At 38.0% G+C, this 22,756-nt stretch overlaps 1 protein-coding gene across 1 annotated transcript in view; it reads right to left on the minus strand.

The window, feature by feature from the left end:
• PKN2 (protein kinase N2) overlaps nucleotides 1-21,875 on the minus strand; it is a 157,650-nt gene extending 135,775 nt beyond the window's left edge. Inside the window, exon 1 of the mRNA XM_055585261.1 lies at nucleotides 21,763-21,875. The gene's annotated coding sequence lies outside the window, so the exon portion shown is untranslated. The remainder of the gene's footprint in view (nucleotides 1-21,762) is intronic.
• Between the last annotated feature and the right edge of the window lie 881 nt (nucleotides 21,876-22,756).

The following is a 22,756-nucleotide window of genomic DNA, read 5'->3' on the forward strand; positions in this document are numbered from 1 at the left end:
GAAGTGACAGATAGATTCAACAGATTAGATCTGATAGACGGAGTGCCTGAAGAACTATGGATGGAGGTTTGTGACATTGTACGGGAGGCAGTGATCAAGACCATCCCCAAGAAAAAGAAAGGCAAAATGGTTGTCTAATGAGGCCTTAAAAATAGCTAAGTAAAGAGAAACAAAAGGCAAAGGAGAAAAGGAAAGATATACCCATGTGAATGCAGAGTTCCAAAAAATAGCAAGGAGAGATAAAGCCTTCCTCAGTGATCAATGCAAAGAAATAGAGGAAAACAATAGAACGGGAAAGACTAGAGATCTCTTCAAGAAAAAAGGACAGAAATGGTATGGATCTAATAGAAGCAGAAGATATTAAGAAGACATGGCAAGAATACACAGAAGAACTATACAAAAAAGATCTTCACTACCCAGATAACCATGATGGGGTGATCACTCACCTACAGCCAGACATCCTGGAATGTAAAGTCAAGTGGGTCTTAGGAAGTATCACTATGAACAAAACTAGTGGAGGTAGGTGATGGAATTCCAATTGAGCTATTTCAAATCCTAAAAGATGATTCTGTGAAAGTGTTACATTCAGTATGCCAGCAAATCTGGAAAACTCAGCAGTGGCCACAGGACTGGAAAAGGTCAGTTTTCATTCCATCCCCAAGAAAGTTAATGCTGAAGAATGTTCAAACTACCACACAATTGCACTCATCTCACACACTAGTAAGGTAATGCTCAAAATTCTCCAAGCCAGGCTTCAACAGTACTGTGAACTGTGAACTTCCAGATGTTCAAGCTGGATTTAGAAAAGGCAGAGGAACCAGAGATCACATTGCCAACGTCCACTGGATCATCGGAGAAGCAAGAGAATTCCAGAAAAACATATATTTCTGCTTTATTAACTATGCCAAAGCCTTTGACTGTGTGGATCACAACAAACTGTGGAAAATTCTTCAAGAGATGGGAATAACAGACCACCTGTCCTGCCTCCTGAGACATCTGTATGCAGGTCAAGAAGCAACAGTTAGTACTGGACATGAAACAACACACTGGTTCCAAATCAGGAAAGGAGTACATCAAGGCTGTATGTTGTCACCCTGCTTATTTAACTTATATGCAAATTACATCATGCGAAGTGCCAGGCTGGATGAAGCACAAGCTGGAATCAAGATTGCTGGGAGAAGTATCAATAACCTCAGATAGGCAGATGACACCACCCTTATGGCAGAAAGTGAAGAGGTACTAAAGAGCCTCTTGATGAAGGTGAAAGAGGAGAGTGAAAAAGTTGTCTTAAAACTCAACATTCAGAAATCAAAGATCATGGCATCCAGTCCAGTTACTTCATGGCAAATAGATAGTGAAATAATGGAAACAGTGAAAGACTTTATTTTGAGGGGTTCCAAAATCACTGCAGATGGTGACTGCACCCATGAAATTAAGACACTTACTCCTTGGAAGAAAAGCTATGACCAACCTAGACTACATACTGAAAAGCAGAGACATTACTTTGCCAACAGAGGTCCATCTAGGCAAAGCTATGGTTTTTCCAGTAGTCACGTATGGATGTGAGAGTTGGATTATGAAGAAAACTGAGTGCCAAAGAATTGATGCTTTTGAACTGTGGTGTTGGAGAAGACTCAAGAGTCCCTTGGACTGCAAGGAGATCCAGCCAGTCCATCCTAAAGGAAACCAGTCCTGAATATTGGAAGGACTGATGCTGAAACTCCAATACTTTGGCTACCTGATGTGAAGAACTGACTCATTTGAAAAGACCCTGGTGCTGGGAAAGATTGAAGGCAGGAGGAGAAGGGGACGACAGAGGATGAGATGGTTGGTTGGCATCACTTTCACGATGGACATGAGTTTTAGTCAGCTCCGGGAGTTGGTGATGGACAGGGAGGCCTGGCGTGCTGCAGTCCATGGGGTCACAAAGAGTCGGATATGACTGAGCGACTGAACTGAACTGATACATATATATATATATATATATATATATAGTCTGTGTGTAATAAACATATATCAACTAACTTTAAGTGTACAGTTCAATGGCATCAAATGCATGAGATATATTTTGCTTGTTTTTCTCTTGCCCTTTTCCAGAATGGATTTAAGATGGCTGACACACATAGCAAGTGCTTAATAATGATGTAATTTAAAAATACCTATGTAAGGAGTTAGATAGCCAATGAGCATTCTTTTTAAAAATAAACAGATATAAAAGTGTTCACCTATTAGTACTGTGGAATTTTAAAACTAGAAGAGACTTAAATGTTGAGTCCAATTCTTATTATAGGTAGAAGAAAATAAGCCATAATTTACTTAACTAATTAACATGGAAACATTATTAGTGGCAGAGATGGAAATTGGAATCTTAGTCTCCTAATTACCAATCCTGTGCTTGTTTAAACCTACAGCATGCTGCTATAAGTACTTTAAAATAGATTCCTTATTTAAATTGAACTCAAAACATTATAATCTCTCTAATATTTTTACCAAAGAAAAAGACTTCAAACTTTACATGTTTCCAATGCTAAATCAAGTATTGATAGTAATTTTAATTTCAGGTATCACATGTAAATGTAAGCAACCAGCATAAAAAGTTTTTAAAGTTATAGGAATTATTTCTGATATTAGTTTATGTTGGGGAGAATAATACAAAAGGGAGTCAAGACAATATAAAAACTGCCTGAGAATCTAAAAAAAAGTGATTTAAACAGTAAATTAGCTTAACATACTACTACCCAGATCCCAGTCTATGATGGGGGGAATAGTGAGGAGAAAGATCAAGTAATAGATTGTGGAATGTATTTATCAAAATGAAGCACACTTGAAAAAGTTTTAATGGACACATATATCATGTTGGTTCAAATGAGTTGTATTTAATCCCTACTTGCAAATGTCTTTAGAGAATCCTAAATACAGTTCATCTCAAGTTATGTTATCATTTATGTTAACAATGGAAAAAATTATGAAAAAGAGGGTTTTTAAAATTTAATTTCCATATAAGAAATTAAAGACCTAAAAAGTATCTGAATTGTGTCACTAGTTATGAAGGTAGCTATTAATTTTTTTCATGGATATTTTAAAGGTCTTTAAGAAGTTGTTTTTGTTATTTAGTCACTAAGTCGTGTCCGATTCTTTATGAACCCAGGGACTGCAGCTTGCCAGGCTTCTCTGTCGTCCACTATCTCCTGAGGTTTCCTCATATTCATGTCCATTGAGTTGGTGATGCTATCTAACTATTTCATCCTCTGCCACCCCCTTTTCCTTTTGCCATCAGCATCAGAGTCTTTTCGAATGAGTCGGCTTTTCGTTTCAAGTGACCAGAGTTTTGGAGCTTCAGCTTCAGCAACAGTGCTTCCAATGAAAATTCAGGATTGCTTTCCTTTAGGATTGATTGGTTTGATTTCCTTGCAGTCCAAGGGACTCTTGAGTCTTCAACACCACAGTTGAAAAGCATCAGTTCTTTGGCTCTCAGTCTTCTTTACCGCCCAGCTCACATCTGTACATGACTACTGGAAAAACCATAGCTTTGGCTATACAGACCTTTGTTGGCAAAGTGACGGCTCTGCTTTTTAATAAGGTATCCAGGTTGGTCATAGCTTTCCTTCCAGGGAGCAAGTGCCTTTTAATTTCATGGCTGTCGTCACTGTCTGCAGTGATTTTGGAGTCCAAGAAAATAAAGTCTTTAAGAAATAGAAATGACCAAACATGTAGAATAGTTTTAATTAACAATAATTAGAAAGTATCTTCTATTTTCTTAAGAAAGAAGAACTGTTACAGTAAAAATCCTAGTAGACTTGAACTTTATTTTTTGTTGTGTTCTGGGCTGCTGGCAAGAGACAGTCAGCTATTCAAATGGTAAGGCTTCTGTTTTCTCTTAGAAATGAGACAAGAACTGTATATCCAGGGAAAGGGTCAGAAACCTTTACTTTGTGAGTCACACTGTTTTTATTACCTTGTATTTTTCAATTTCTCTTTTGTTCTTAAATAGTAAAGTGTTTTTTGAAATTCTCCAACAGCATTATGGAAAATTCATGGAAAGGTTTTTTGTTTTTGTTTTGTTATTGTTTTTGCAACGTTAGTGTTAAAAAAAAGAAAGAATAACTCCCTACTCCCAAGGAATAAAAGTAAAGTAACAGTGGTAATCAAAGTTAGAGACTCCCAAAGGAGAGGCAAACTCAGAAGAGAGACAGAGTCAGAGCTACTTGGTCACCACCCTTTTCTTCCTTAGGAACCCTTTGTCAGGCTCTATGAAGATAATTTCAAGAGCAAGATTGTTAAAGTTCAGAACACATGAGTTCTGTAGTGACCATAGCAGGTACTTTTGGAGGCGTCTGCTCAGCCTCATTCCCTTCTCTGAGAATCGCTTCTGTCACCAGAGAAGTCTCTGTAGCCATGTTGATTTGTCTTTACCTAGATCATCCATAAAATTATGGATGGACCATGATAGAACAGGTCCAGGTTTAGAATAGAATATTCTACTGGAAATAGAATATTGAAATGCTGGTCAATTGGTGGCTCTAGAGTGGGAAGTGTTATGGTCCTAGTGCTAGAAAGACTATTTTCTGCCATGTGTCCAAAGATGCAGAAAAAGCTGCTTTTTGGAAAGAGAAAAGTCCTTCCTCCTTGTCACTTGCTGTATAATGGTTATCAATGCATGACTAGTCTTTGTCTTCATGGGGCTTGTAGTTTAAAGAGACATAATAACAAAGAAGGTGATTTCAGAGTCCTTGAACACAGGTCAGTTGATTCTTTCCCAAGTACTTTATACTTATTCTGAGATCTCACTGGTGAGTAAATGTCAACTGGAAAAAAAAAAAATTAATATGCAGCCATTCATTTGCCTGTTGCAAAAAAGGTGTTCTATGTTTACATAATTCAAGTGAAATGTACTCTACAATTGGCAAACCATCTGGTAGTTAGTATATAGATTTCTGTTAACTTTTTGTTCTTTTGGAATGTATAAAGTATTCTGTAATGCATTTTAATAATTAAAAATTAAAATTTTCTGGACCAAGAAACTATTGGAGACTAAAGAACTTTTACGTGGGTTACAGCTTCTAATGTATACTGTGTTAGAAGTTAAAAACTGAAGAGTTTTTAAAGTACACGTATATACAAATTCACGTTTCATTGTCTATCAGAGTGATGACCTCTTCCCATGAACTTAGCCTCTGAAAAACTCTACCTTACATCTGTGGGAGAATAAAAGTGAAAAAGATGAGTCAACACCTTAATATCATTATGAAAATAGGTTTGACCTTGCTGACCACCTGAACCACACTTTGTGAACTGCTCTTCTAACCTGTGAAGCTACTTCCGATGATTCTGAATTAGTACAATTTCTCTGAATGTGAATATGGATGTGTGATCTCTGTATTTCCGGAGTTTAAGCTTTACAACCACATCAAAATAATTACAAACTTCTGTAGTTTTCAAGTGGAACATTGATGTGGTACATGAAAAATGTATCCTTTTCAAAATAGAAAAGGAGTATAGGTATGAAAAAAGAATTATGTAAAACATGACCATTTTGCTAGTGGCACTTCCTCGAGAAGAAAACTTCGGCAACTGCAAAATGTCAATAAAAATGAATGGACACAAAGAATGCAACATCAGTCATACCAAGCATTTTAAAGTGTTTGGGAGCTGGACAACAGGGAGTTGGCTTTTCTTACCATCATTTCTTTAGCACCCAGCTACTATTAAGTCATGTGCATCTACTGTCTAAATTAGAGTAAAGCTAAACTTTTAACAGACAACACTGTGATTTAAAAAACACTGAAATGTATTACTCCCTCACACACATGAAATCCAAGTTTTCAGAATGGCTATGCTCCATAAGGTCATCCAGAAATCCAGGGGCTTTCTATTTTACTGCTCTACTATCCTCTGTGGCATTATTTTCAATTGCATGGTTGAAGCTGGGTCAAGCAACTCCATGATCTACCTTGTAGGAAGGAAAAAAGAGCATGAAGGATGATATGTACTTTGCTTTAAGGCCCAGATTCAAAAGTAGCACACATCATTTCTGTTTCCTTTCCATTGTGAGAATGTAGGTACTTGACCACACAGCCTCAAACGAGGCTGAGACTTGTGCTGTCTGACTAGTCATGGGTCAACCCTTTTACTGAAGAAGAGGAATTTGGATTTTGGTTGACAATTCACAGTATCCATTACATAGAATTTATAGTCAGCAAAGTGTTCTACTTCTCAAGCTTTAAAATACAAGCTCCAGATCTGTAACTATCAGATTCTTTAGTCACTGAGTGACTACATTGTGTCATAGAGTAAACATACATTGTGTCAGTTTAAAAAAAAAAAAAACAATTTTTTTTCACAGTCATGGCAAGCGTTGTTGTTCAGTTGCTAAGTCGTGTCTGACTCTTTGAGACCCCACGGACTGCTGCACACCAGGCTTCTCTGTTCTTCACTATCTCCCGGATTTTGCTCAACTCCTGTCGATTGAGTCAGTGATGCTGTCCAACCGTCTCATCTTGTCATCCCCTTCTTCTCCTGCAGACATTACTATGTTAAAACACTTCTTTCTTAAAACACTCCCTCTTAATCTCAGCTTTCTTAGAATCCAGCCACCGTTCTGTGAGAAGCCAAAGCCTCATGGAGAGGCTGTATATAAATATTCTGGTCGACAGTCCCAGCTAAGCCCAACCTTCAAATCATCTTAGCCCAGGCCCCAAACAGGTGAGTGAAGAACCATTTTGGTAACAAATCTTGTCTCAGCAATTTCAGCCCCTGTTTGTTCAAGTCACCAAATGTTAGAATCATTTTATTTGAGGCCATAAACATTATGGGAAGAGATAATCCCTGCTATATTCTGTCCAAATTTCTGAATTTATAATTTGTGAGCATAATAGAATTGTTTGTTTCAGGGGTTGGGAGCAATAGGTATATTGGGTTGGCCAAAAAGTTCATTTTGTTTTTTCTGTAAGATAATTCTAGTTGCAGGACATTTCTTGCTGAATGATGCTCTATGGTCGGATAGACCAGTTGGAGTTAAGAGTGATCAAATGGAGACATTAGTTGAGAACAATCAATGTTATATCACCTAGGAGATAGCTGACATACTCAAAATATTCAAATCAAGTGATGAAAATCACTTGAACCAGCTTGGTTATGTTAATCACTCTGATGCTTGTGTTCCACATAAGGTAAGCCAAAAAAACCTTTGGAACCTTATTTTTGCATGTGATTCTCTACTGAAATGTAATGAAAATGTTCCATTTTTTCAAACAAATTGTGATGGGCAATGAAAAGTGGATACTGTACAATAATGTGGAATGGAAGAGTTCATGGAGCAAATGAAATGAACCACCATGAAGCACACCAAAGGCCAGTCTTCATCCAAAGAAGATGATGTTGTGTATATGGTGAGATTGGAATGGAGTCCTCTATTATGAGATCCTCTGGAAAGCCAAATTTTTCATTCCAACAGGTACTGCTCCCAGTTAGACCAACTGAAGGCAGCACTCAATGAAAAGCATCTGGAATTAGTCAAAAATGCATAATCTTCCTTCAGGATAATATAAGACTGCATGTGTCTTTGATGACCAGGCAAAAAACTTACAGCTTGACTGGGAAGTTATGATTCATTTGCTCTATTCACCAGATGTTGCAACTTTGGGTATCCATTTGTTTTGGTCTTTACAAAATTCTTTTAATGGAAAAAATTTTCAATTTCCTGGAAGACTGGAAAAGGCACCTGTAACAGTTCTTTGCTTAAAAACCTTTGGGAACATGGAGTTATGAAGTTACCTGAAAAACGGCATAAGGTAGTGTAATAAAATGGTGAATCCATTGTTCCATAAAGTTCTTAGTGAAAATGAAAAATGTGTCTTTTTATTTTTACTTAAAAAAAATCAAAGGAAATTTTTGACCAACTCAATACATGGCAATAGATAATTGGAGCATACATTCCAAGCTGGATATTTAGATAAGCCTTCTTCTCAAACTTGCCATTGATAGAATTTTTCTGAAATATTTAAATACATTCTCTAATCAGTTAAAAACAAAAGTTAACTTGTATATAACACATTCACTTTCTCAACAACTTTTTAAAGTATCTACAATTTATTGGGTTTATATTTATAAGCCACACACCCTAGGATCCTATTATACTCATGTTTCCCAAGTAGATTTTTAGCTTCTTGAGTAAAAAAAAAAATATATCAGACTTCTGTAATCACAACAGCATCTAGTATATGTAAAGCTCATGTGTAGAAAGTACTTTATAAGAACTTCTTTGATAAGAATTTTTAAAATTTAAATGTGAATGTACCCATTCCTCATGTTCGTATCTATAGTTTATTCAGGTATGGCTGAAGAGATGTGTATTTTCTAATTAAAAATAAGAGCTGCTAGTTATAAGTACTTATGAAATATAAAAATGACTTTAAAATACATCACTCTGTAAAGATTCTTATGAAGTGTTTCCTATTAAAAGATGCTATTTTGGAAAAGAATATTATACTCATTTGCATATTTATTTTTATATGTTCGCAATTCACATGATTTGTATATTGCTTTTACAGTTTAACTGTAAGCTTCTCGCCAAATGAAAAAATTTTATTTTTAAAATATCACCACACACATATACACAAGTAGTTTGAATGGTGTAAAATATAATATCCACATTTCAATTGCTTTACTGTGTTGCCTGTCACAACTAGAGCTTCCTAAAATTTTCCTTTATTAGAACAAAATGTGGTTGATTCAAATACCATGCTTCAGCTGCCTTCATCATTTGAATGAGATAAGCTCTCAGCAAGATGTATTCAAGAAACTGTGGTTCAAACTGTGTTATCCTGCTATAAAGCAATCTGCTAAACATTTCTGAAGCAATTTAGACAGCTGTGACTTAGTTGCAAACAATGTGGGCACTTAATCTATTGACTTGAAATTGGGGCTGCAGAGAAGATATTCAAAGATTTTCTCATGAGTTCATCTGTGACATAGAAAAACACTTCCTATTTTTCACATGCTAAGAATGGAAAGCTCTTCAGAGCTATCTATATTAAAACAAAGAATGAAAATGACTGACCTTATAAATTAGAATTTTTTAAAGTTTTTAGTAATGGATATATAATCATACAACCTATTTTGGGTATAAACATATTTTATGGGCTTTCACTCAAAGGAACATAAGTTTTTTAAAGTTTTTTTTCCAGATTATGTTTGTTTTAGTATAAATACTTCTTAAATAGTGGTAAATGGCTTACCTATATTATCAATATCCATTTGCACTGTTTTCTTTTGCTGATAAAATCTGTACTTCGAGTAATTCACCTAAGAAATGCATGCCTTCCTGACTTGAAACACGTCTCATAAATACTTCTCTGTACTAAAACAGTTAATAAAATATTACATTAATCAATTACATTATAACCTTTGATACTGATCAAACCATATTAAAATTTGAAATTCATTATAATATATTCATCAGTATATGAATAAAGACAAAGGAACATAGATACATAGAGGAGATACATGCTGCTGCTGCTGCTGCTAAGTCGCTTCAGTCGTGTCCAACTCTGTGCGACCCCATAGACGGCAGCCCACCAGGCTCCCCCATCCCTGGGATTCTCCAGGCAAGAACACTGGAGTGGGTTGCCATTTCCTTCTCCAATGCATGAAAGTGAAAAGTGAAAGTGAAGTCGCTCAGTCATATCCGACTCTTGGCAACCCCATGGACTGCAGCCTACCAGGCTCCTCCGTCCATGGGATTTTCCAGGCAAGAGTACTGGAGTGGGGTGCCATCGCCTTCTCCAAGAGGAGATACATAATGGGAAATAAATGCTCACTTGTTACTTTCTTCAGTTATTTTAATAAATACTATTTATGTTATGCCCATATATTATAGCTCACAGTGTAGACATTGTTTGCATATAACTGTATAATGATAAAATTCTGTTATATTTAACAAAACCAGCAGATAAACAAAATTTTCTCATTTTCAACTTCTCAGTTTGGCATGGAGTATAGTTAACAGAAAAATAAAGCAAATAATTTTTTACAGCCTGTTGGTTATTTAGCAGATCTTACATTACTTCAAATGTTCATTTTTGAACTGTCATTCCAAAACTATTAACCTTCTAATGCATTTTTCTCCTCCCACTGGCTTCTGATATAGATTAACAATGCTGGTAATGACAGCTCTAAGTGAATCATTTTTCATTAACACCTGTTTTCCTTGCCCTACGTACCAAGTGAAAGCTGATTTCAATTCAGGCTTTCTCTTATCCCTTAAATGCTGAAAGAAATTTAAATTTCTTAGCTGTAATAATACATTCAATTCATTGTTTTTCTTTGAAAAGTAAATGAGGCCAGAAGCTATAAAAACTTTTGTGAAAAACGAAGCTAAAATATATTAAATATGTAATGTGTTATCAGTATGCAGTGCATACAGAACATCTTTGTCTAAGGCAATGTTAATGGATGAAAGATAGGACATTCCTGAGAAAGATCTGAAGTGTGATAGTCAGGGTTTTCTACATATTCATTCTTTCTACACGTGCTGAGATATCGATGTATCTCTTTGATGGAGGTAGCTTGTAGAAAAATGGTAGTTATATCTATAAGTGGCAAAATATGTTTTCCAACATACCATCATTTTCCCCCTGACACAGACCCCCTGCTCTCCCCTACTCACCTCCTTCTTTACCTCACATGGTTAGAAATTACAATAGATTGGTGAAGACAGACATGCAGAATAAGTGTAATATCCCACAGTTACAGCATCAATTCATTTCAGGGTCTGGATTTTTTTGTCCATATATATACTTTAATCATGAACTCCTTATTACAAAATTCAGACTTAAATTGAAGAAAGTAGGGAAAACCAAGACCATTCAGGTATGACCTAAATCAAATCCCTTATGATTATACAGTGGAAGTGAGAAATAGATTTAAGGACCTAGAGCTGATAGAGTACCTGATTAACTATGGAATGAGGTTCGTGACATTGTACAGGAGACAGGGATCAAGACCATCCCTATGGAAAAGAAACGCAAAAAAGCAAAATGGCTGTCTGGGGAGGCCTTACAAATAGCTGTGAAAAGAAGAGAAGTGAAAAGCAAAGGAGAAAAGGAAAGATATAATCATCTGAATGCAGAGTTCCAAAGAATAGCAAGAAGAGATAAGAAAGCCTTCCTCAGAGATCAATGCAAAGAAATAGAGGAAAACAATAGAATGGGAAAGACTAGAGATCTTGTCAAGAAAATTAGAGATACCAAGGGAACATTTCATGCAAAGATGGGCTCAATAAAGGACAGAAATGCTATGGATCTAACAGAAGCAGAAGATATTAAGAAGAGGTGGCAAGAATACACGGAAGAACTGTACAAAAAAGATCTTCACGACCCAGATAATCACGATGGTGTGATCACTCACCTAGAGCCAGACATTCTGGAATGTGAAGTCAAGCGGGCCTTAGAAAGCATCACTACGAACAAAGCTAGTGGAGGTGATGGAATTCCAGTGGAGTTATTTCAAATCCTGAAAGATGATGCTGTGAAAGTGCTGCACTCAATATGCCAGCAAATTTGGAAAACTTAGCAGTGGCCACAGGACTGGAAAAGGTCAGTGTTCATTCCAATCCCAAAGAAAGGCAATGCCAAAGAATGCTCAAACTACCACACAATTGCACTCATCTCACATGCTAGTAAAGTAATGCTCAAAATTCTCCAAGCCAGGCTTCAGCAATATGTGAACCGTGAACTTCCAGATGTTCAAGGTGGATTTAGAAAAGGCAGAAGAACCATAGATCAAATTGCCAACATCCACTGGATCATCGAAAAAGCAAGAGAGTTCCATAAAAACATCTAATTCTGCTTTATTAACTATGCCAAAGCCTTTGACTGTGTGGATCACAACAAACTGTGGAAAATTCTTCAAGAGATGGTATTACCAGACCATCTGACCTGCCTCTTGAGAAATCTGTATGCAGGTCAGGAAGCAACAGTTAGAACTGGACATGGAACAACAGACTGGTTCCAAATAGGAAAAGGAGTACGTCAAGGCTGTATATTGTCACCCTGCTTATTTAACTTATATGCAGAGTACATCATGAGAAACGCTGGACTGGAAGAAGCACAAGCTGGAATCAAGATTGCCGGGAGAAATATCAATAACCTCAGATATGCAGATGACACCACCCTTATGGCAGAAAGTGAAGAGGAACTCAAAAGCCTCTTGATGAAAGTGAAAGAGGAGAGTGAAAAAGTGGGCTTAAAGCTCAACATACAGAAAACTAAGATCATGGCATCCAGTCCCATCACTTCATGGGCAATAGATGGGGAAACAGTTGAAACAGTGTCAGACTTTATTTTTGGGGGCTCCAAAATCACTGCATATGGTGACTGCAGCCATGAAATTAAAAGACGCTTACTCCTTGGAAAGAAAGTTATGACCAACCTAGATAGCATATTCAAAAGCAGAGACATTACTTTGCCAACAAAGGTCCATCTAGTCAAAGCTATGGTTTTTCCTGTGGTCATGTATGGATGTGAGAGTTGGACTGTGAAGAAAGCTGAGCACCGAAGAATTGATGCTTTTGAACTGTGGTGTTGGAGAAGACTCTTGAGAGCCCCCTGGACTGCAAGGAGATCCCACCAGTCCATTCTGAAGAAGATCAGCCCTGGGATTTCTTTGGAAGGAATGATGCTAAAGCTGAAACTCCAGTACTTTGGCCACCTCATGCGAAGAGTTGACTCATTGGAAAAGACTCTGATGCTGGGAGGGATTGGGGGCAGGAGGAGAAGGGGACAACAGAGGATGAGATGGCTGGATGGCATCACTGACTCGATGGTCGTGAGTCTCAGTGAACTCTGGGAGTTGGTGATGGACAGGGAGGCCTGGCGTGCTGCGATTCGTGGGGTTGCAAAGAGTCGGACACGACTGAGCGACTGAACTGAACTGGTATACTTTAAGAATCTAGAATTCTAAAATGTTTTGTACCTAACCCAACCAGGAGAATAACTCTAAAATTTCCAAAAAAAAAAAAATAATCCACCTTTACCCCGTGAATTGCAATCTTAAAATTCTTCCTTTGGTCAAATCTATACATTTTTTTCAAATTTATGTCAGTTCTCCACTCTCAACTTGTGAAATAGAGTATCTGAATAGATAGCAAAATAGAATAATTATGTTTACATTTAGCAATTGAAAGCAAAAATAATTTACAGATATATGTATATATTAGAATTAAATTAATTGGATGACTTATTCAACTCTGTCCATCAATTGTCAACTTGTTACTTGTGACCCAAATTCAATTTCCTTAAATTTCAAAAGAATGTATTAGAGTCCCATTTGCTTCTTAATTTGAATTATCCTGTGAATCCGAACAATATGACCAGCCAACCTAGAGAAAAGAAAATTCTTCCTTTTCATTTTAGACAGAGTTTAAGATCTGAGTTCTAGCTTTAGTTCAAATTGCTCCTACAATTTTATTGTTATTGTTTTCACCTGACTGTGTTGGCACTATTTTGTATTTCTCTGCATGACTATATTGGCATCTGTTTAATTGAGTCACAAAGAGTAAACAGTAAAGAATAAAGAAGCAAAGAGGTTAAAACAACAGAAGAACTTAAAGTTAAATAAAACACACATTCAATTTTACCTCTCTCCAGAGGACCTATACTAGCTCTAAGTGTAACTCTTGAGACTGAATTGAAGCTTCCTTATGTGTCTACCTGTTTACCTTGGTACTTTTTGTACCTAACTGTCACAAACAACAAAATGTAATATGTATGTGTTATGTGAATATGTGTATTTGCATGGTTCGAATAGATTTCTTATGACAATAATAAACATTTATGCCAAGTACTATCCTATTTTTCCAGTTTTCTTCTTGTAATGAATGTCTAGTTTCATACTATGTAGTTGGAAAAGATACTTGATATGAGTTTAACCTTCTTAAATTTATGAAGTCTTGTTTTGTGGCATGCCATTTGATCTATTCTGGAGAAAATTTCATTTACACTTGCAAAAAAGCTGTATTCTGTTTTGGTGTAGAATATTCTACATATACCCATTAAGTTTGTCTGATCTGCCTGTTGTTTAAGGCCAGTGTTTCCTGATTGATTTTCTGTCTGGATGGCCCATCCTTTGATGTAAGTGAGGTGTCAAAATCCCCTACTATTAATATATTACTGCTATTCTCTCCCTTTATGTCCGTATTTGTTTTATTTATTCAGGTGCTCCTATGTTGGGTATATATACATTTCCAAGTATTTTATCTTCTTGTTGGCTTGAACCCTTTACATTATTTAATGCCCTTCTTTGCCTCTTGTTAGGAGAGACAAATATTTGTGTTTTGTCTAAGTATTGGTACCCCAGTTTTATTTCCATTCATATTTATTTCTATTTGCATGAAATATGTTTTTCCATCCCTTCACTTTCTGTATGTGTGTCTTTAGATCTGAAGTGAGTCTCTTGTGGTAAACATATATATGGATCTTGTTTTTTTCTTATCTATTCAGCCATCCTATATCCTTTGATTAAAGCATATAGCCTATTTACATTTAAAGTAACTATTGATAAGTATGTACATGTCACCCTTTTGTGAATTATTTTCTAGGTTTTATTTTCTTTTTTGTAGTTCTCTGTTCCTTTCTTATTCTCTTGTGATTTGATAATGTTCTTTAGTGTTATTAATATGTTTGCATTCCTTTCTATTTTTTTTGTATCCATTACAGGTTTTTGGTTCATGATTAACATGTGGGTCATATGTAACAACCTATGTATGTAGGGTCTGTTTTGATAGTCACTCAAGTTTGAGTACATTCTAAAAGCACTCGCCTTGTTTTATGTTTTTATATCATATTTTGCATCTTTTAATTTTATATAACACTCAATTATTTTTGATATAGGTGATTTTTTACGGCTTTTGTCTTTTAACCTTAATGTTAGCTTTGTAGGTGGTTGATTCACTACCTTTAGTTTATGTTTGCCTTTACCAGTGAATTTTTTTTTCATAATTTTCTTGTTTCTAGTTATGGATTTTTCTTTTTCTTTTAAACAAGTTCCTTTAATATCTCTTAAAAGGCCATTTTAGTGGTGACAGACCCCTTTAGCTTTTGCTTGTCTGTAAACTCTTTATCTCTCCTTCAATTTTGATGATAACCTTGGTAGAGTGTTCTTATTTGTAAGTTTTTTTCAGTACTTTCAATGTATAGTGTCACTCCCTTCATGCCAGTAAAGTCAATACTGAAAAGTTGGCTGATAGTTTTATGGGAGTTCCTTTGTACATATCTAGTTATTTTTCTCTTGCTGCTGTTAAGATTCTCTATTTTATTTTACTTTTTTGATATTTTAACTCTAATCTGCCTTGGTGTGAGTCTCTTTCATTTCATCTTATTTGTAACTCTCTTTGCTTTCTGGACTTGGATGTCTGTTTTCTTTGCCAGGTGAGGGAAATTTTCAGCCATTATTTCTTTAAATGGATTTTGTATATCTTTCTCTTCTCCTTCTGGGACCGCTATCATGAAAACGTTAGCATGCTTGATATTGTCCCAGGGGTCCCTTAAACTACACTCATTTTTTAAACTCTTTTTTCCTTTTGCTGTTCTGATTGGGTGATTTCCGTTACCCTGTCTTCCAGATCTCAGTCCACTCTTCTGCCTCCTCTAATCTGCTGATGATTCCCTCTAGTGTATTTTTCACTTTAGTTATATTCTTCAGTTATGATTGGTTCTTTTTAATATTTTCTGTTTGTTGACCCTTTCACTGACTTCTCTCAAATTTGGTGAGTGTCTTTATGACTATTTCTTTGACCTTTTCCCTGGTAGATTGTTTACCCTCATTTCTTTAGTTCCTTTTCAGAGGTTTTGTCCTATTTTTCCCTTTGGAAGGTATTCTGTTGTCTCCTCGTTTTTACCTAACTCTCCGTGTTTGTTTCGATGTATTAGGTAAGTCAGCTAAGTCTCCTAGTCTTGAAAGAGTGGCCTAATGTAGGAAGTGTTCAGTGGGGCCAGTGGAACTATCCCCAGCCCCCCGTCCCCAGAGCTAGGTGCTCTAGGGGTATCCCCTGTATGTGCTGCATGTATTTCACTGTTGTGTTTAGGCTGTGACTGCTGTGGGATTGCTGGTGGGTGAGTTTGCCCCCAAGTTGGCTGAATGAGAGGCCTGGCTATGACTATTATGGACACACTAATATGCAGGACTTGTCCCCAGCATGACTGGCTGTGATGTCCAGCTATAGCTGTTGTGAGCATGGTGATGTGTGGGCTGGACCCCCCCAATGCAGGAGCCATTTTGGGGGGATACTGCTGGTGCAGGCCAGTGCTGCCCACCAAGTGGGGAGGGGTGGGAACCATTTTGGAGGGGCCTCCTAGGGCAGGCCTATTGGGCAGGGCTGGTCCTCAGAAGAATGCCTGGGCAAGGTGCATGATGTTAGCAAGGTTGATAGAGAGTGACAAAAATGGTAGCTACCAGCTCTGTACCAGCTAGATGGAAGGAGAGTTTAATAAAAAATAGGGTGCCTTGAATGCTTCCATCCCTGGAGAGAGTTCCATCAGATCCCTTCCCTCTGGCACATGCTCTAAAATTAAAATCTGAATTTTCTTTTCATATGACCCTTGTGCTTTCCAAGCTGCTACTTCTCTGCTGGGACTTGGAGTAAGTAAGTTTTTATGCAAGTCCCTTCAGGAGTGGAGTCTTGGTGTCCCACAGCCCTCCTCCTCTCCCAGAGGTAAGCCCCACTGTTTTTTTAAAAGCCAGGTGTAATGGGGGCTCATTTCCTGGTGCTGGTTCCTAGGGCTGAGGAGCCCAATGTGAGGTTCAGACCCCTTTCTCCTCAGAGGAGACCTCCTAGTTGTGATAACCCTTCTTCTTGTGGGTTGCTGCACTAGGCAGGTGGGTTCTGATTAGACCATATCTCTGCCCCTCCCACCCTTCTCAGTATGGCCTTTTTTTACATCCTTAATTATAGAAAATTTGTTCTGCTAGACTTCAGGTCATTCTCAGAGATAACTGTTCTATATGTAGTTGTAGTTTTGGTGTGTCCATGGGAGAAGGTAAGCTCAGAGTATTCCTACTCTCCATCTTGATCCACCAGCCTCAAAACTCCTTTTTTAATATGTTATTTTGGAAGATAAGATAACAATCTGCTCTTCAGAAGATAAGACTTGCTCTAAGATACCTAGTCTATTCAAATCTGAGTAATAAAATATAGTAGTTAAGATTAAAATTACTCAGAGGATAAGAGACCATTATGATTCTTTTATTCCTACCTTTCCATTTCAAATCATTTCATAGGCAGGAACACCATATGCATATTATACTGGTATGTAAAGGACATATAGAGGGCTTATTTTCATATCCCTAGTGTACTACTTTTGAAATATACTCTTTATTACTGTTGTATTTTTCCTAATTACTCATTTCTAATTATATTCACAAGTCATCATTAATAATGATATCTTACTTGTTCAGGTAAATATTTGCATAATGTTCTTTATATAATTAAACATGAACACAGATAGTAATAGTTTGGATAATACCATGTACTAAAATCTTTAATGCTATATTTGAAAAGGCATATTTCATTCATCTAACTTAAAGCCATACAATTTAAAAAATTCAGAAGTGATTTTGAAATTCTTCTTTAAAAAAACATATCGCAATAGAATTAAGGAAAAATATTATGTGAAAGTCAACCTATGCATTTAGTATTGGCTAGGGAAGGAAATGGGAGAAGGCAATGGCAACCCACTCCAGTACTCTTGCCTGGAAAATCCCATGGACGGAGGAGCCTGGTAGGCTGCAGTCCATGGGGTCGCTGACGGTCGGACACGACTGAGCGACTTCACTTTGACTTTTCACTTTCATGCACTGGAGAAGGAAATGGAAACCCACTCCAGTGTTCTTGCCTGGAGAATCCCAGGGACGGGAGAGCCTGGTGGGCTGCCGTCTCTGGGGTCGCACAGAATCGGACATGACTGAAGCAACTTAGCAGCAGCAGCAGCAGAGAAGGAAATGGCAACTCACTCCAGTATTCTTGCCTGGAGAATCCCAGGAATGGGGAGCCTGGTGGGCTGCCATCTATGGACCTGCACAGAGTCAGACACAACTGAAGCAACTTAGCAGCAGCAGCAGCAGCAAGTTTAAATGTTAATGTACCTGTCACTAAACTTAGGTTATAACACAAGTTAGGAGCAACTTTTTGGTATCCAAATATTCTCACCCACCATATATATTTAAATTTCTTGATTGCACTAATCTAATTTTGAAATTCAAATTCAAACCAAGTACCCTGTTGTGTTATGTTTCAGACGATAGGCTGTAAATGATCACCAGTTCAAGGCGATAAATGAGTATTTGCAGTACACATATTTAAGGTTAATATGCATGAACAAGGGAAAAGACATGCTCACGTGGCACACTTTGGTCTCTAGCATCTCCCTTGGTGATGTCATCTTCTCTTCCGGCTTCCACTAATATCACTGAGAATAGCTTCCAATCTAGAAATGTAACCTTGACCTCTCTCATTTAATTTCAGTCTCACATTTCCTGTTACTGACTCTTCTGAACATTTCCACTTGAATATTTCTCATTCACCTCAAACTCAAATTATCTAGAGCTGAACATATCACCTTTCCCCTTAAAATAATCTTTCTACCAGTTTTCTTTATTTATATGAAGATAGTATATCTATATTTTTTATATATTTCTTCTAGTTATTTAGACCTAAAATAACAAAGTGAATTTTTATTCCTTACCTCTCTGCTCCCTTCCCACCTATCCATTGTCAGTTTCCAAGTCTTGTCTGTTTATTACTTCATTAGTGTGGCAGTGGCCACAGGACTGGAAAAGGTCAGTTTTCATTCCAATCCCAAAGAAAGGCAATGTCAAAGAATGCTCAAACTACCGCACAATTGCACTCATCTCACATGCTAGTAAAGTAATGCTCAAAATTCTCCAAGCCAGGATTCAGCAATATGTGAACCGTGAACTTCCAGATGTTCCAGCTGGTTTTAGAAAAGGCAGAAGAACCAGAGATCAAATTGCCAACATCTGCTGGATCATGGAAAAAGCAAGAGACTTTCAGAAAAACATCTAATTCTGCTCTATTGACTATGCCAAAGTCTTCGACTGTGTAGATGACAATAAACTGCAGAAAATTCTTAAAGAGATGGTAATACCAGAACACCTGACCTGCCTCTTGAGAAATCTGTATGCAGGTCAGGAAGCAACAGTTAGAACTGGACATGGAACAACAGACTGGTTCCAAATAGGAAAAGGAGTACGTCAAGGCTGTATATTGTCACCCTGCTTATTTAGCTTATATGCAGAGTACATCATGAGAAACGCTAGACTGGAGGAAGCACAAGCTGGAATCAAGATGGCTGGGAGAAATAAATAACCTCAGATATGCAGATGACACCACCCTTATGGCAGAAAGTGAGGAGGAACTAAAAAGCCTCTTGATGAAAGTGAAAGAGGAGAGTGAAAAAGTAGGCTTAAAACTCAACATTCAGAAAACTAAGATCATGGCATCTGGTCCCATCACTTCCTGGGAAATAGATGGGGAAACAGTGGAAATAGTGGCTGACTTTATTTTTCTAGGCTCCAAAATCACTGCAGATGGTGACTGCAGCCATGAAATTAAAAGACGCTTACTCCTTGGAAGGAGAGTTATGACCAATCTAGACAGCATATTAAAAAGCAGAGACATTACTTTGCCAACAAAGGTCTGTCTAGTTAAGGCTATGGTTTTTCCAGTGGTCATGTATGGATGTGAGAGTTGGACTATAAAGAAAGCTGAGCACCGAAGAATTGATGCTTTTGAACTGTGGTGTTGGAGAAGACTCTTGAGAGTCCCTTGGACTGCAAGGAGGTCCAACCAGTCCATCCTAAAGGAGATCAGTCCTGGGTGTTCATTGGAAGGACTGATGTTGAAGCTGAAACTCCAGTACTTTGGCCACCTCATGCGAAGAGTTGACTCATTGGAAAACACCCTGATGCTGGGAGGGATTGGGGGCAGGAGGAGAAGGGGACGACAGAGGATGAGGTGGCTGGATGGCATCACTGACTCGATGGACGTGAGTCTGAGTGAACTCCGGGAGTTGGTGATGGACAGGGAGGCCTGGCGTGCTGCGATTCATGGGGTTGCAAAGAGTCGGACACAACTGAGTGACTGAACTGAACTGTTTCTTACTTCTATCCCTTATTTTTTTTCCTAAGGCCACTTCGCTAGTCACAGTCTCTAATATATCTCATAGGCTCATAATATCTCTTACTAAGCACTCTCCCAAATCACACAATTTTTGGATGAGTTCTTCCTATAAAATTGGCTGCTCCATCTTCTGCTGCTAAAATCTGCTTATTGCCATCATCACCAACATCTAGGTTCTTGCCAGTATTTTTCTCAGGTGATTTTCTTTTTTTTTTCATTGTTTGGGGCTAACAGCTACACCTGAAGGCCTAGACTCCTTCTATTTTTCCATTAAGACAAATTTTGTAGCAGAGTCCACATCTCTGGCAACACCATCTCTGATTTGAAATTCTTCGTCTTAGATACCCTTTATTTACAGCTTGCTCCTTCCAAATTACTAGAGGAGTAAGCCATGGTCTCAGAAGTAGATCATTCCCTTTCCTTATCCATAACTCTCCATTCCTAAATCTAACATCAATCTTCTTTTCCTAATCTTAAGGTGGGACTTTCCCAGGAGACTACTGACATATGCTAAAGTTCACACAGGGCCCCATTTGGCCAACAAGCGAATCCCATTTGGCACTTTTCATGACTAGTTAGATGACTTGCATATTTAGTGATGACAGTTGGTCTCTACTCCCTGTCCCTTTCCAAGCTTTATCATAATGTCTGCCTGCTTTGGGGTTATACTTAGATATTCTGCTGCTACTGCATATAAAGGATGCTCAAATCTCTGACACACTTTTTTTTAATTGGAGGATAATTGCTTTACAATGTTGTGTTGGTTTCTGTTGTACAACAACGTGAATCAGCCATAAGTATACCTGTATTCACTCCCTCTGGAGCCTTCCACCCATCCCCCCATGACACACTTATGAATATATTTAAATAGGCTTCAAGGTTGTAAATTAACCAGTACTTCTGACCCTTTTATCTTCCTATTTTATCAAGCATACAAGAATACAAGAGACAGAAAATGATGTTATTATATGAATGAACTTTAGTCTTCTCTAAAAAGAAAGACAGCACTGTTAGCAAACTTTAAAAACAATCTACATCTATCTAGTAAGTTTACTAGATATACCTCATCTCCTTCACAATAGGTAGATACACCATTGTCCCATACCCTTGGAGTTGAGAACATGGCCATTGATGAGTCTTTTTTTTTCTTCAGAAGATTTACAACAAAGGAGTGGTTAGACTTCTTGCTTGAGCCCAATAGGAGTGTACTTAAGTAGATGTCCCTCTTGATTTTGATTAGGGACAATACTCTCAAAGCTTACAGAGTTTAACTCAGTTATGAGTGAAGTGGGCAGAGCATAAGGAAAACAACACCACTTGAGGATAAATGACAACTGGCACAGAACACAATGTCTGTGCCAGAAATGTTAAGAAATGATAGAGACTGTAATAAAAGTTCGCCTGAAAGTGCAGTTGATATATGAGAATGGAAGTCAAATGTTAAGGACTGCAGAGCAGAAAAGCAGAAGGAGCCTGGATCCCTGATGATTATGGAGCCACCCATACTGTCCCAGAATTGCCTACCAACCCATATGGTCAGTCTAGGGAAGTGACAGCTTCAGGCATACCAGACCGAGGGACCAGCAAGGCTTTCTTCATCTCTCAGGTCTTGCTCTCCTCTGCTACTCCTCAGATGTTACCTGTGGTCTCTCCTGAATTGTTTTCTCCATATGGTGGGAAAAGTGCTACTTCTCATTTCGAATAGTGAAATCACCTGCATGCTTCAGGCTCCACACCTGAAGCTTGTGACATAGGGATACTCCTCCCCTTCTAACTCCAGCAGGAAAGCTCTGAGGAGTCCTTTGATAGACGTGGGCAAGTTTCATGCCCATCCTTGAACCCATATGATCAGCCAGTAGAGTTTTTAGACCAGTAGAGTTGAGGAAGAATCACCTAAAGGAACTAGGAGGAGATAGACACAAACCATACTTCCCATATTACATTGTTCTCCTGTGTTGTCTTTTTAGGTCTCTGTCTCCTCTACTGCTTTGTAAGGGCCTTGAGAACAAAGATTGTGCCTTGTTAATTTTGTACCTACCCCCCAAAGATACAGTAAATATTTGCTGAATAAATGAATATGCAAAGCCAGGCAAAGCATTTCAAGAAGAGTGAGCTAGGAACCCATGCCAAACTGAACAATAAGTATAAAGTACAAGCAAGAAGGAGTGGCATTATGAACACTAAGCTAGCCTTTGGTTTGAGAATTTTATACAGTTCTAGTGGTGACAAGCGGAGAAGGCGATGGCACCCCACTCCAGTACTCTTGCCTGGAAAATCCCATGGGTGGAGGAGCCTGGTGGGCTGCAGTCCATGGGGTCGCTAAGAGTCAGACACGACTGAATGACTTTACTTTCACTTTTCACTTTCATGCACTGGATAAGGAAATGGCAACCCACTCCAGTGTTCTTGCCTGGAGAATCCCAGGGATGGGGGAGCCTGGTGGGCTGCTGTCTTTGGGGTCGCACAGAGTCAGACACGACTGAAGTGACTTAGCAACAGCAGCAGCAGCAGTAGTGACAGGAACTCATTGCAGTGTGGCCAGTTCATGCTGAATAAATATGT

This window comes from Bubalus kerabau, chromosome 6, assembly GCF_029407905.1.
Source record: "Bubalus kerabau isolate K-KA32 ecotype Philippines breed swamp buffalo chromosome 6, PCC_UOA_SB_1v2, whole genome shotgun sequence".
Taxonomy (NCBI): domain Eukaryota; kingdom Metazoa; phylum Chordata; class Mammalia; order Artiodactyla; family Bovidae; genus Bubalus; species Bubalus kerabau.